Below are 17014 nucleotides of genomic sequence, written 5' to 3'. Positions count from 1 at the left end.
AAAAGGGATTGATCCTGGATTAAATGACATAACTGGAATGAGCAAAAGCTTGAAAGTGTCCTTCTCTTTTATGTTTATGAATGTTTCTCTTGGTTTGTTTTGTTTTTCTTCTCTGCTTCTTATCTATCAATCAAATTGATTCATGTTAGTTAGGCATGAGGTACTTAAAAGAGAACACGAAAAGTGAGAGAACAGGTAGGTATCTTGTTAGTGACAAGAAGAGGCTTCTACTGTTAGTTCCATTCTGTGAAAATAAAGCATTAAGGAAAAGGATTGTTTGTTTGTTTGATGTACTCATGAAACTCTGTGCAAGTGCTTGTATGTTTGGTTCTAAAACTAATGCAACTATATATAGGTATTTTCTGCTAGTTTTTTCAAACCATAAAGTGAATGGATTCTTACCCCCTTTATCAATTAAGAAACTGGTATCAGTTAATCATGTATATATTTTTAATCTTGAAAAAGTAAATATAACTTCTTTACTCATATTATGTGGTTGATTTGAAATATTATAATAAAGAACTTTGGAACTGGGGGTAATCTGCCTTATTTAGGAAAATATATTTTTCTTGCAAGAGGTAATTATTGAAAATACTATGTTGATAGTTCTGATAATGTTTTCTAATGTTCTATGATTATTTTTGGGGGGTAATCAAACAGTGAAATTCCTAAACCATGTTAGTGGCTATGTATTTCGAGTAGGCATCCACCATCCGGTTCACAGTAAAAGAAACCGAGTTTTGATTATACGAACAAATTTTGATTTCTTGAAGCAAAAAATCATATAATTGACAAAACAAAACATGCAATCCAGTTGTTTTAACGAGTCAAAAATCAAAAGCATCCTTTTAATTATTTAGATAGACGTAGTGTAGCAGAATACATAAAATTTGCAGATACGAACTTCCAACATGGTGCGAATCATCCATCTAAAATACATGACAGCATCTAAAACTAAAGCTTTCCCTTCCAACAAAACCATATCTGCAAATTGATTCAAACAGGTTTGTAGCTCAACTTCAATGAATTCAAATAGCAATTAAGTTCTTCCTATGTGATGTAAAAAGATAAGAGAGGCTCTCATTACATCTACAAACCAGATTCAAACAGTACATACAAATTAATGTTAAATCCATTACAAAGCTAAGTAACATTATTACAAATACAACATATAATCCCTTATTTTATCTAGCAGATGCTACAAACAGGCATATATAGAAGACCCCATAATAACTTAATGGGATGGGATTGTTGTATGCAGTCCACAATTTCTCAGAACTATTACCTCCAAATCCAGGTAAGGAGAGGGCTATAAAACTATCACAATTCCAGAGAAACATACCTAAGCATATATGAAGTACAAGTTGAGCTTCTTCAGCCATTTTAACCACTGTCTGAGAAATGAAACCTCCAACAGATTACCCCAAACGAGATGCAATCTGTTAGGAAATTTTAACTTTCTCTACCAAGAAAACCAAGAGTATTAGGATGCAAGGGGATACCAAATCCTCACTTCCAAAATTCTTCAGTCCACAAAAATAAATGCTCTCTACATTCATGACAAGTTATTATTAGTATCCAGAACAGATCAAAATAGTTTATCAACTAGCAATTTTTATCATACCAAAATAAAAGATTCAACGACCCCTGGAGCCCCGAAAGACAAGGCAAGAATTATAATAGTTAAAATTAGTAACCAACAATATTCTTCAGTTTATATACTATGTAAACTTTCTGCACTAATAGTACACCTGTACATTTGTTTGAGCCACCTAAATTCACCAAAAAGCATACGACTTTGGTACAATTGTCTGTGTTTCATTTTTGTACAGAGGGAAGCAGATACCAGAACACCTTTGTGTCTACTGCAGCATACCAACGTCCCTGATGCAACAATCATAGTCTCCAAATTATACTTCTTTCCTTCAATTCTTGAGAATCCATGTAAAAGAATGGCACGCCAACCATCTTGTATTTAAATACAAGATTAAAGACCCAAATGCAGCAACATGAGTTGCAACAGCAAAAGTCACTTCTGGTATGATGGTATACTGCATAACTTCATAACCAGCTCAGCTTGTATAAGTCTAGCGCACGGCAAGAAAAGAAATCTGTTGCCACTCAAGACTTCTTTACAAATTTCTTAGCTTCCCTCGAGAAACTTTTCACCATAATTCTGTCAGAGAATGTAAGAGGAGATTCTTCATCTGGAGACCCTCTGTGATCAGACCAACCCGTAAAAACACTCTTATCGTTTGAGCTGTCTCCATTGGATTCCATAGAGGAGTCAGGATCTTCAGGTATATCTCGATATAAATGTTTCAAAATGAACAGTGCGGTATCATAATCTCTCCAATAGTTTCTGTTAAACCAAAAGTATAAATGAGACTAAAACTATATACTTTTATTCTTCAAAACTGAGGCACCATCAAACACAAGGTTCAAACTATTAGACCATTACAAGTATTCTTACTGCATAAAATTAGAAAACATGAGGACATTTGAAATTGAGCACATTTCTTGCAGGGGCTTGTCTGGAGGCAGTAAGATCCCCAAATTTCGTTCTTTTACATTATTTGTTCATATACTAATAATGCTTTTCAGTTCTCATCTCTTATGAGAAAAAAATCAGTTTGATGTTACTGTCAATAACATTCATTTACGATTCCAACCTCAAAACTAAAAGTGACACAGTATATTAGAACATGAGAAATAAAAAAAAGATACTCTGGTCATTTGCGTTGAAAACTAATAGTACTACTATTGAGGTTCTCATCTCACAATGGTCAATTTTCATGTTTGCCATGGTCTTACATTCAAGTTTAGCCTCTCCAATTATCTTATGGTTTTATAGTTGGATGCTTAACATATGAGCTAAGACGCTACAAGACTCTCCACGATTAATGATCAAGTCCATAAGTCGTTTGATGGCCCTTATTTGTTTGTCCACATGGCATGCAGGCCAAAGAAAATATTCAATAGTTCAGGATTTCCTATGATAACTGCAAAGGAGGACGACTGAACTTGTCACAAGCACACTATGTCCAGGTCCAGAAATGTGACAATATGCCATAGGAAATACATAGCATACCCATTAGTTTGCCCAAATACGAATCCAAACCTGTACAGGCACCTACATGCATATTATACAACAATTCAAGAATCTTACGTATGTGCTCCAATGGCTTGTAGATATGGATGTTCAAATGTTTTATCCTGTAAAATGAAAAGACCCGAGTTAGGAGAAATCAGCAATATGAACCAGCAGTCATGATAAAGAGCACACACTAAACACCCTCAGGTGAAAAACCAACCAATCAAACTCACCCCACCTTTTCTTTAGTCACAAAGCTCCTTGAGTTCTGATCTTAAGTTTTAATTTGGCATTATCCCACTTTAACATTTGTTACAGAAGATACTTCAATATGGTATTTTGATACTTCCTCATCCAACTCAAATTACTATTATGGCTAAACCATTAGAATTACGATCACAAGTAGCTAGAAGCCGGGAATGACCGTTACTAATGGCATTAAAGTGCCTCATTCTCCAATTACATACTGTCCTATTTGGGTTAGAGCCATAGGTCTATAAGGACTCTCGTGATCAGTGCTACTAGATCCAACGGTACAAAGTACAAATGAAAGACAGAAAGAAACAAAAAATTAAACTGAAGAATCCAGGCTGGAAAGTGTGGCAAGAAAAAGTTCACATGCAGTCTCATTTTCACATGTACACACCAATGCACAAATGCTCACACCCAAAAAAGAAGAGGGCGGGGGGGGGGGGGGGGAAGGAACTCAAATAGCATCACTGTATAATTACATACTTGAAGCATGTGATCTATTCGCCCTTCTTCACTCCCAGTTAACCTCTCAATCATTTGAGAACCATATGACCTCTCTTCTTTCTCTTCCATGTTCTTTGGTCCTGTTGTGATTAAAAACAAATAAATGAAAGAAAGAAGGTTGAATAAAAATACAGGGGCAATGCAGATTAGGTCAAAATCAATTTTGTTGGAGGTACAAAGGTAATATGAACTTATTCATGCTACTTTCTTTACATAAAAAGGAAATTAAAACAAAAAAGTGTTGCAAAAAGCTTTGGAGAAACTACTGATTTACCTTCTAGGTCGTCAGTGTTTCTTGATTGGCAAACTGTGAGCACTTTAGCCTGTTCAAGAAGCATATAGTTTAGAAGTTTATAAGACCAGGAACTAAACAAATACAAGTTAGTAATGTGAACCCCAAAATATGATTCAATGAGACTCCAAGTTTGGCAGATACATAGCATTAAAAAAACCACTAATGCAAAAAAGTCAAAATTATCATAAAATGGATTTTGATCATCATTCCTACACACACATACTTTTAAAGTTTCAGGATTAACCAAGGAATTGGCACTTGGACTGAGAAACTTTTGAGAAGTTTTCATTTTTCATAGAAATCAAAGCAATAGAACCAAACAAAATGAGATACTGGAAAGTGTAATAACCCACCCTTATAAAGCTGAGACGATCCATTACTCCTTGAGAACGAGCAGCTAAATCTTCAGTGAATTCCTAAACATATCACACAAGCATAACAAAATTGAGAAGGGATAAAAATTACAGTAACGGTACACAGTGATAGGTTAAAGATGCACCAAGGGGGCCAACTATGAGAAAGTGGGAAACATTATCTGATGTCATGCATGTATCAAAGGGCTTACTTGAAATCCAATATGCAACCTTCTTCCACCTTTGTGATAAGGGATAATGACAGGACGTTTTGTGATGTGTTCTTTGCAAACAAGTGGTTCTATTCTGCATAAAGATACAAAACACTGTCAAGTTTAGGACAGAATAAAATAACAAATTAAAGAGGAGAAAAATGGACCATTTTCTGAATCAAATAGGTATGGAAAGGGGAAGGATGCCACCAAGTTGAGGACACACAAAAATACATAAAAACATAGACACACACAATGTATATGCATGTGTGTACTTATATCAAGTTATCAACAAATCAAACTCATAAAGCTAGAATGGGCCATTCCTCACCCACACACCCACCCTCCTTAAGGGTTAAAAGGATAAATATTGTCTACTCCCAAGCATGGCAATCCTACCAGTTTTGTTAGGCTAATAAAAAAGGCTCATGCCAAGTCTTGAATCAACCATTTCACTTAAGGAGTTTGACATTCTCGGTTCCAATAAGAATAAAAATGCATAACAGGCTAGCACCAACCTATATGCTACAGGATCATATGGGTGGAAGATGTTGAGCATTTGACGACAAGCTGGCATCTCTTCAGAAATGTTTTCCTCATCCCAATAATCTTGGCCTTTGCCTGCAATACAAAGAGAGACAATTAGCAGTTCAAGCAAAGTACCAAAAAAAGCATATAAACAACGACCGTTGAGAAATGAAAGAATATCTGGGAAAATAAGGCGAGAAACATAATGTTGGGACCTGAAGGTTTTACTTGAACTGGAGATAAGAAAGATAGAAATCTACTAGCTAATCACATCTCAACAGCAGAGAACTAAAACAGTGGCACACTGGGAAACCATAGTATTTGATCATAAAATTTAAAAGAAATAATATGGCAGAGTCATTAGAAGAATAAAGTGAAGTAAGCAACAATAAAATAAAATGTGAGATCATTTATAAAAAGAACCAGGCATAGCTTGAAGTTAATGGCAACAATCAAAATAAAGTTAAACCATTGTCATAACTTTCTGAGACTCCATAACATATACAAAAACTATAATTTTCACCAGCCAATGGAATCCATCCATATTAAAAATAAAAAATATAAAAAAAAAAAACTGTTCCAAGTAAGGGGGAAATCAGAAATATGCTGAAAGAACTTCTATGTGATGTGCCAATATAAAAGCACAAGAACATCTAAGATTTGAGAATTACCAAGTCCAATACGGATATTGCGAAGGGCAAGGAACACTCCCAGAGGTGATCCCACAGCAAAGAATGTGTCAACCTGATATCATAAATTGTTAAATGTAGTTCATATAAGACTGTTAACGTATCTACATTTTTCTATTTCTATGGACCGCATGTGTTTGTATGTTTGTTGTGTGTCTACAGATAATGCTAAAATACCACAAAAATGTAGTCTATCTTAAAAAGAAGGTACTCTACCACAATACAACAAGAAGACTCATTAATGAAAGAAAAACAGTTACTACTATTTTCACCATACCTTGAATTCAAGCTTTGTGTATCTGATATAAGGTGTATATCTCTGTGCTGCATCATCCAACGTAACTACCAGCTTTTGATCGAACTTCTGCAGCGAAGGTGGCTTTCGCACAAGCATCTCCTTATTTTCTGTTATGTAAGAGATTGATACTTGCATAAGAATTTCTTCCATAGGAATGAACAAACTAGTAATGACAAGCATACAGACTCCTTTCTACTTGCAAAGAAAAAAAATAGACATTTCCTTTAAGCAACATACCAGTGGTATCCTCACTTTTATGTGATTGCAGTTCTGCAATTTTTGCCTCTAGGGAATTAACCTGAAGCACGAAACTTTCATTTAACACATTGGAATCCAGAAAAGCATTTTGATTGCTTATATAACATGCATATCAAAATTCCTACCTCTTCCCTAAGCATTTTGATTTCTTTATCCTTATCTCTGGCTTCTTCACTCTCTTCCTCCGTCACTTTCTCTGAAAGACCAGCAACATCTGTAGCTTTACCTAATCCACCCTCATCCAGCAAAAGGGTTCCACTAAAATCATTAAGTAATCGATGCACATCCTCCTCACAGCTTTTCTGAATAGAGTCCTCAGCAGACACATCAATTTCAGAATTTACTAAGGATTCATCTTCCACATTCCCTTCAATCACCAAAGCAGTTGGTTGTGAAACCAACATGTCTTCACCAACACAATCTACTGCATCCTTCATCCTCACATTGATGTTGTTTTCCTCTAGATTATCCAAAGAACTGGGATTAGAAGATTGGTTATTCGTATCAACGGGACATCCAACATCCTTTGAGTGTTTCTCATACACCCACTCCATTGGAAATGGGGAGGAGAGATTCTCTTGATGGCAGAGGATGTCATAGGAGAGGACGCTTCCCAAAGAATGCCCATATATGGAAACCTAAACAGAATTCATATAATTACAAATAATTAAATGCAAACATGATCACAATAGTAACATAACTAAATAAAAGACAGACAACTAACATACCTTTCCGTCATAACCAGGATTCCGTTTAAGAAACTTTAAATACAGCCTATTTAACTGGTTCGAAACCTGCATGAAAAAATGTCAAATACATTTGGTTTCAAATTTTAAAATTTTCACAGACTGTAAGAACCGTATTTTATGGAAGGATTCAAACAGAAAATGAACCAATAGAAATCATAAGAAATGTGAGGCACCTTAAAACTTGCTCTAGAAGTAGATCCTATAATTGATCTTTATTGACGGTCAACTTCACCAACTGCCTATATTTCTCCTCCATGATATTAAACCAAATAATTTCCTAAAATTATAACGTAGATCTTACATCTGATAGCACTAAAGTTCCCCCATGTCTCCTCAGAGATCATTGATAATATGCTAAAAGAGGAAATTTTACAATATATTTCCTTCTTTTGGAGCCAAGATGATAAACCAACAATCCTACACTTTTGCTTGTCCAAGAAGCCTTGAAAGTTACTTGAAATATTTCTCAAACTTAACCACTAAATAAGTTGAATATATCTAAGCTATACATATCACAATGAACATAATCACCTACATAAATCACTAGAAGATGATTCATTCATAAAATACAGTTCGAGATATGATAGAGAACTTAGCAGGAAGTAAGAGCATTCAGTAACCTTGAATAGAACCATACAGCCTAATCCAAGGTGGTTCACATGTCTGAATCACCTAACTACCATTTATATTTTCTATTTCCAGTACCCTTTACTGGAAACTTGCCAGCAGTGTATATTAGGCAATTGTGTTTTTAGCTCCCACATGAAAACTGTACAAATTTGCACAAAAGTGTTCCGATATTTAAACAAAATTATATTTTCAAGATACTAACCAAGATAGCAATTAGTTCTTAACAAAATTAGACTCATCTTATCTGGATATTAAAAGGCTAAAAAGATCTATAAAGTAAGTGTTTAGGGTGAAAAATGTTATAGATCCATATTCTTTTTTCTTTTCGAAAAAATTCTACAACAGTAGCTCAAACTTTTTTCCTATAACTCTTTAGATCAAAGTACATCCCCCAGTTCCAAGGACCATTTTTATGTGAAACTGAAAGTTAAATTCCTTATTACCAGCTCCAGTGCAAGATATTGAAGATGCAGTATAGATATCTTAGAGAAAAGCCCTTAAAGCAGTGCAAGAGCCAATTCCCCAGTGAGACTGATTGCTATTATACCCAACGTCTAAAATGCTTCAGTTTATCAATTGATCAAGCCCAAGAAATAATCTAGCAATGAATTGAATCTCAAATTCTAGAAATTGTTTGACAAATTCTTCTGCAATTCCTCCATTTAGATCTATGGTAATAATTCTAGGAACAGAAACTAATAGAAGCATTTTAGAATAATCATGAAGACTGTAAATATTAATATAGTAGCAAAGAGAATACCGAGTTGATAATGCTCTGACAGTATATGGGACTCATGTAGTATAATACATCATGAACAGTAGCACTTAGCATAACACGCAAGCCCCGCACACCATCTAGTGTGATTTTCTCAACTGCAGCTTCACCACTGAGCTTCAAGCCTTTTCTCCACTGAAAAATGAATGTGAGGTACCATGAAAAGATAACATCAGAAAATAGAAAAAAGAAATGAAAATTGCATTGAAGCATAAAAGACAAGAAAATGATTAAGAAGAGAATAAAAACAAGCAAAACAAGCTCATAACAAATACCAAAAAGAGTTTACAACACATATACATTCTGACAACCACGTATATCCAATGGAGTCCTGCGGTAGTCCCTAATTACAGCAGAAAATACCATCCATTCATGTCTAAATATTATAGTAATCAAATTACACAGAACTTCCACTACTTTTTCCAAGAAGAACTCCCTTCCACATGACCTTTCATGACATCCATTGCTTTGATCTAACCTATGTTTGAAACTATCAGGCTCCCAATCAGTTCCAGCAGACAATCATTTCATCTTATGGCAGAAAAAAAATGTGAGTGAGCCAAAAAAAAAGCATCAATCAGGGGTTAATGCTTGTACATAATACAAGCCAATATGGTCCAGCAAGTTCCTAGTGGTGCAGTTAAGGGTAGTGTTAGTACAGAATACATCCTAAACGATTATTCTAATAGAAGGCCCTATATCTTCGCATTTCAATCATCGTTTCTTTAGTATAATGCATTGCGCAGATAAAATTAATTAGTTCTTCAAATTTCAAAGAATAACAAACTCACCCATTATGCCAACCTACTTTTTTTTATACTAGTTTTGTTGATGTCCTTGCATTCAACCAAGCAAAGTTCAAAACTCAAACCAACAAAATCTTTCATGCTCATAACAAAACAATGAACTGTAATAACAATTTGCTTCCCAAAACGTAACATGGGTCTATAAATGTATACGATCTTAAAACCACACAGTCCATCATGAATTCATTTTCAGATTCATCTTCTAATATTTCTTCATTTTAGCTTCATTAATCTTCTCATTTATATCACTTGAAGTCCTTTAGGGCTTGCTAAATTTATCTGTGATAAAACAGATTTTAAAGCAGTTAGGTTCTCAAAAACCAATTATTGCAGAAAGCAGGCAGGTTCTTAGAAATAACCCAATACTTGATCCCACTAAAATATTAATATTGAGCAATAATGTGTGGTGATTCTTAAATATGAACCCAGAAGATGCCAACACAAGACTTTGCCACACAAGGGCCTATATAATGTGCATAAAAGAAACACCGTAATGCTAGAGTTCATGGAAACGGCCTGTCACATTGTGACAGACAACCAACTTATTTGGATAAAGCAATCTCATCCACCGAAAATAACACAGTGAGCAAAGAGTATTATCATGACAGAGAATGATAATAAGGACACAGTAACAATGATATAAAATCATTCATGTTCAGAACAATTTTTGTACTTAATAAAAGTTCTACTTAATAAAAAGAAACAAACAAGGAAAGGAAGTATAAGATCATTATAGAGGAACAATTTATTACCTGACAGGGAATGAAAAGGACTCTTGTGTGCGCCTTTGATGTGAAGTCAGGTGTTTCTCAGCAAGGGTTGCTGTGATGTGCCGAAAGTTGCCAACATCATCAACCAAATTAGATTTCTCCAACCTTTGACCAATACCGTGGACCATAAAGACCAAGTGTCGAACAGGAACCTAGATGAAATATATACAATCTTGTTGTAAAAATCATTAAGCAGATAGAAAGGCTCTGATATTTACAAATATGTACAATATTTGTACCAAAAAAGATTAGAGGAAGAAAAGGAATGAAGTTAACAAGCAGCACAGTTAGAAGTTTAGGATTCAATTAAAAGCAAATGTGAAATCAGACACATACAACAAGTCTACATTATTTTCCATGTAAAAGATCCATCTTGTGAAAGGTTTGTCAACACAAACTTCAGCATATAATCAAAAGAAAGCATCCCTTTATCTTCCGGGCAATTGCTAATCAAGTCACCCAAACCCATCATAGTATTGAAAAGTGTGCATTATATTAACAATTGGAATGTCATGTAGTTGGATCATACCCACACTACAACAATTCTATTTACGCCAATGATAAAATGCTGCATGAAAACTTGTTTATCCATGGTAGTTCTTAGCCCAAGTTAATTCTCAAGCACTGAATATTTTAGTATAGTACAGTAACAATAAATCCATCTGATCAAAAGCAGGAAACACACAACAATTTATTTCAATGAATAAGTCAAACCAAGATGCAGTCAACCCAAGCAAATACTTCCAATTGCTGCTTTAAAATATAGGCTGTTATTATAGAACATTTGACTAGCTACATAGTTTCCTGGTTTGTTGCCATTAGGGTTACTATGCAATTTGGCCTCCAAAATACTCATTTTAATGATTTAGTACCCAAAGAAAAATATCACAATTATGTACCTAGCTTTATATCCATCAATCGAGTTAGCCATTACTTAGCAACGTGATGACATGTCCTTTTGTCCAATAAAAATTCAAAATCAGGAAACTTTAAGGTCAACAATGCATGTTATATTTTAGGGGAAAAAATATTTCAAAATTTATTCAACATATTTTAATTAAAAAATTAAATTAAAAATGTTTTTAGTTAAAAAATTTGAACATTTTTAAAATGAAACTATTTGCCTTTCTAAATTTAATTGAATTCTTCAAAAAAATCTAAACCGGGGCAAGAGAGGGAAAGGGGGCAATCGGCCTCATATCTAACCATCTTGAGGCAGGTACCTCTCTCTCCCTGGTTCCCCCACCCCCACTGTTTTGAACCTCAACAGCCTCAATCACGGCAGCTGAGGTCCAGTCAGCTGGCCCTCTCGCAACCCTAAGCCCCTTGTTCTTTCTTCCTTTCCTTCTTCCTCCCAACCCTAATCTTATTTTTTTTTCAATCTCTATTATATTTTCAAAATAAGAAAAATTCTTAGCATGGTATGGACCTAACATGAGGCAACTTAGTAGCCGACTAAGCTACATCAGCATTTTTGTATCATTGGTAAATTGGGGTAACATGCAGGTAGAATACAAGCTCAAGTACTGATTGTGAATATTTTTTTGGTTTCTTTAGGTAAAATCGTTAAAGGTGTATAGGTCATGGTCAATGTCAATAATAACCTATCTATTATCATAATTATAAATAGTTTTTTTGAGAAATACATGTAATTCTTTTATCTATAATATTTAAAACGCATGGACATATGCAACAAACAAAGGCTTAAAGCATACCTCAGAACAGTAATCATCCATTCTTCCTCCTTCTTTGACGCAATTCATCCTACAAAAGCCAAGCATATGGTTAAAAAGCCAATATCTGATAGAAAAAGAAAATAAAGATCCACGTCAGTCCATCGCACATATAATTGGCATATCAGCATATTTACCATTAAAACAAAGATTTTTTCTTGCTGTTAAAGCATAAGAGAGGGAAGCACGGAAACTGGGTGGTTTGGGGGAGTGAGATGCAGAGTACCAGTTAACTTGATTGCACTTCCACGAAACTATGACACTTGAAAAACCAGAAGCGTCAACATTGAGCCAAGCCTCCAAGATCATCTTCTCCAGTAAAAAGTGCATGCAGTCCTGCATTAAGTGTTGCATCTCATGTCCTTAGCATGACATATATGATTTGATGAATAGTTTGTTCTTCCAGAAAATATAAACATACTGGGGTAGAGCCCTGCAAATAACTCTAGCTGCAAAAAGTCTGACGGTTGAAATGTTCTCCGGTGCCAACCTGTGAAAAGGTCTAACTTCAGCGGGAATTATGATTATATTATAAAAAAAAAAGGAATAGCTTATATATGCTAAGTTAATAAGATGAAAAGAAAGAGATCAAGAATGAACAAGTTAAAAACAAGAAAATGAAGATGGAAATAATTGGAAAGCCATCATATTGCCCTCAAATTCTATGGTTCAACAGCAACAAATCACTGGCATTCTTGCAAAAATTTAGGAGCTTCACTGGGATAGACAATGCAAACTCGTAAATCAAAATTTATTGGAAGAAACCGGATCTAGGACATCAATATGTTGCAAACCTGTTACTATAGCAATCTCCATTGTTCAGCTACATCTTCACGAAGTGGAAGCCAATCCACTCCCCCTTTACGAGCAAACCAGTGACCTCTTAAAACACGCCTATTTTCTCCATTCCAGTAAACAGGGAAGCAGTGTCTCTTAACTAAATCTACCTGCATTATTTAAACCATCTCAGTTATAAAAATCAATACTTGATTTGAGCAAATAAAACTTAGTGCTTGACAGTTACAAGAAAATTATTTTTAAATTCTCAACTATAGGAATATGTCATTTTAGCACGCAAAGAAAAGAATTAATGTGACAATGTAACTTAAAAAGCATATCATACAGAATCAAAAATAACATAAAAAGCATACCAGACAGATCCAAAGGTAACTTAAAAAGTATACCATACAGATGCAACCAACATTCCAAGACTCCAAAATATGGTGCAACATTCATGTGAAACAAATAGAACTTATCAAAGAATGCAATCAGCTAATACATATCAAAGCCATAGATTGTCTGCACCAGGCAACAAAATGGCTTTCAGATAAACACTACCTGAATTCACAACTGCAGCTACTGCCCCACCTATATCCAGTTATGTAACAGGGAAAAAATCTCCCATCTTGCTACATAAAAGATTTGCACTGAAGGATCACACATCTTTTGCTTCAACTTAAAGTATCAAACGCAAAAACCTGAATAGAACGGAAACTTGAATAGGAATGGGAAACCTCATACAGCCCTCCCTTTACAGGGACACCAACCCTCTCTTCTTCAAACCCATATAGTGGGCTGATTGCAAACCCTTGAAGAAGATGAATCTTCTCCCAAGTCCAACTTCTTGCCAGAACTACTTCGTCCTCTTGGACCTTCACAGCATTCAGCATATTCTTTCCACCAACTAGATAGTAGCTCTTCTTCTCTCTGTAAACATATATTCAACAAACTACAGGGTCATGGCCAAAAATAAAACAAACTACTAGGTGTTAAATATATATATATACCACCTAATAACTTAAGCATAAAGGTCTCATTCACCAAAAATATGATAAGAAATGAATGATGAGACACCAACAAATTTGAGAGACACACTACTTGATCAGGGTAAAAAGGTAGATATGATAGGAGAAACCAACAAAGAGTTGTTTTTTTTTTTTTTTCGCTTGGTCTAAGATCAAAAGCAGGATTGGGCAGAACCATGCTGTCTTTCTTTATCATACAGCTAGGATTAGTTTTGAAATAGAAGATTGGAGAAAAGAAATGCAGAGATAATCGATTGTTATATTCTAGGGTTGCCTTTCCAGTTCTTCACCCCTACAGATTATTTTAATCCCTTCCCCCTGTGATTGCCCAAGCTAGCTGATGGGACACTTCTAGAATATAAAAAATTATTCAATCATCTTTTAATTAATTCAAATCAGACACAATAAGAAAGTATTTTTGATTCCTTATTCAACCTAAAAGGTACTCTAGTATTAAATTGAATGCATAGAGCCAATAAATTCCAAATGATTCAATAGTCAGAAGAAGTCCGCACAAAGAATAATAAGAAGCATTATCATGCAACATAATATAATTCAAAAGAAAAAGGAGGACCTGCAAGAAAGATGCCTCTATAGCAAGAGAATCCTCATCCAAAACGAAATAGTCACTCTTCCCCACTATCTCATTCGAGGATAAGGCACTAGCTTGTAGAGACAAAAGAAAAAAGAGTCACAAATAATTTGAATCAACCATTCGCACAAAAAAGGCTTTTCATATGGGGGATGCCATGTCAAATTCAATCACACAATACAACAAAGGAAACAGAAGATTAGTATTTAAATGGTAAGACCTGTAAGTAAAAAATAAATTTGATACTATTATTTAAATAAATTATGCACATGCAACATCATTCAGAAAGAATTTATTTTATATGGCAATAATACAAAGCATGGCAGCTGAAGACAGAAAATAAGTGTTATAACCGAAAAAGAATCCCTACTTAAGAGGTAATCAAGAGAAATATTCTTTCATGGAATTCCAGACGCAACATTGGACCTGGAACTGTGATACTAATACCAGCGCCCCACACACCCTCACCCTCCTCGACTCACTCTTCCCCTGCTGCCCTTACAAAATGTGAGGATACATAAGATCTGCCATCATTCCATTTTTCCATACCCAATGTTGTTTCATTGTCTATTATTTCATCGTTTACCATAATGTTAGACGGAAATAAGGGTCACCTTCCAGAGTAACTCGTTCAAAATATTTGCCACCAGCGGCATCCTAACTTGAAGGCTTCTCTCTGGTCTGTAAGTTTGAATCATACTTGGAAGTGCATGCTATTAGTTTTTCTTTAGGAGAAAAAAAAAAGCAGAGATGGGTAAGAAATTAAAACTTCAATTTCTGAACCAACTATCCCTTCCAACTAAGCCCATTATCATTGTCGTCCAAAAGTTGATTAATCCAAATAGTCTATCACAAAGAAAAAGGAAAAACATAGGACCAACAGAATGCATATTAAATTGCGCAAAAAGCTAACAATAGGACAAACTGCTCCATGAACACAAGAAAAATCTCTTCAATGTTTACAGTGCATTAGAATGTGTTGCTAACAAACTGCCTCCATAAACACAACCAAAAGAGAACAGAAACTAAGAAAGCAAACTAAAACTAGACTTTGAAATCCAGCAGAAACTAACCATTTTCAGCTAAAGGAACCTTGTAAAAGTACCAGCGGACGTCACCCCCATCTGAAGGACTCCTTGTCTGTGCAAGTACTTCCGACGGCCCTTACAATGCTCTATCACATCCTCCAATCTTGCAATGTTAGATGGTGTATTCTTCAACAAATCGGGCGATGTTTCCTCCACCGTACTTGCTCCCACAACTGTGGGATTTGCTACCGATTCAGCCATTTAAATCAAAGCTTTAATCAGACTACCTGCAATGTATCAAATCAAGTACATGTTCTCTTTAATTTGTCTTTCCTCAACATAAAAAGACAAACAGATAGGAAATGGAATTATGCTTTCAAGCTTCTTTTTTTCCTAACAGAAGGATATTCTACAATTTGAACAGACATGCAAAGAAGCGAAAATCCAAGAAAGAACATCAAATTTAACTAAAAAAGTTTTTGAATTTCAAAAAGTAAAAAGCAGAGTGTTCTCCAATTCTAAACAAACCCAAATCTAAAATGCAAAATCATAAAATTTAACATTCTTAAATTCAAACGCAGGTCCAAACCAAGTTGCACAAATAAAAAAGGAAACAAGACCTTTTTGAATACTGAATTGCTAAAGAATTTGTTAATATTTTACTGATATCAGATCATCCATCTTGCACTCTCAAGAACAGTGGAGACTTTTCGTGTAAATGGCGTTTGATTTACTTTTTTCAACTTCCGTAGCAGCATAAGCTATCAGAACCTCTGTTTCTTTCGCTTTGCCAGCGAAAAAAAGAAGATTGAAAATAGGAAAAGAAAAGAACAAAAGTAACCGCCTAATTCTATTTTATAAAGAATAGTATTAGAAATGGTATATTCGAAAATGAAGAAAGTTGGAGCATTGAATTGAATGGCAGTTAGATTTAGGTTAATTGAATGTCTGGTAGTGAAGAACCATGAAACTTGATCATCAAGAGAACGCCAAAAAAAAAAATGGCGGTTGCTGCTGTGCTGGGCTCGTAAGGTCAAAGAGTCCAACAACTCTTCCTGAGTGACTGGTTGTTTGTTTTCACTTTCATTTTTTAAATTAAATCAAATAAATATGAACAAAATTGGTAAAAAGACCTTTCCAGTCCCTTTAAATTCAAATTTGAGCAATTTAGTCCCTTTCAAAAAATTGAGCAATTTAATCCCTGTTATTGAAAGTGGACAATTAAGTAATGCACTAATGTATTTCATCAATTGTGCATAATTTTGATTGGTAAAATAACAAATTTAACCTTTGACGTTTAATATTTTTTAATTTTGTCTTGATTCTAAAATTTCAATAAATTTAACATCAACATTTTCATATTTACAAAAATAGTATAGGCTAGATTTGTTAAATTATGACCAAATTGATAGAATAATAAATTACAGGAGCTAAATTTGTTATGAAAATCAAAAAATTATATAAATTTGAGAAAAATTAATTTGATTATTAATTATTTACTTATTTTTAAAATTGACAATAATAACTCTAATTTTTTAAAATTACCACTTGCTCAATATCAAAATTTAAAAGGAATATGAAAGTTTTTTTTACCAGTAACTTTTATTAGATTATATGAACCCTCGCACAATGTGACCAAACAA

The 17014-nt window shown here is 34.5% G+C and overlaps 1 pseudogene; it reads right to left on the bottom strand.

Annotated features, from left to right (window-relative positions):
• Nucleotides 1-1594: 1594 nt before the first annotated feature.
• LOC107914020 (phospholipase SGR2-like) lies at nt 1595-14932 on the bottom strand (annotated as a pseudogene).
• Nucleotides 14933-17014: the final 2082 nt, after the last annotated feature.

Source organism: Gossypium hirsutum, chromosome D05, assembly GCF_007990345.1.
Source record: "Gossypium hirsutum isolate 1008001.06 chromosome D05, Gossypium_hirsutum_v2.1, whole genome shotgun sequence".
Lineage (NCBI taxonomy): Eukaryota > Viridiplantae > Streptophyta > Magnoliopsida > Malvales > Malvaceae > Gossypium > Gossypium hirsutum.
The sequence above is the reverse complement of the archived record's forward strand: the minus strand, read 5'-3'. Positions and strand labels throughout refer to the sequence as shown.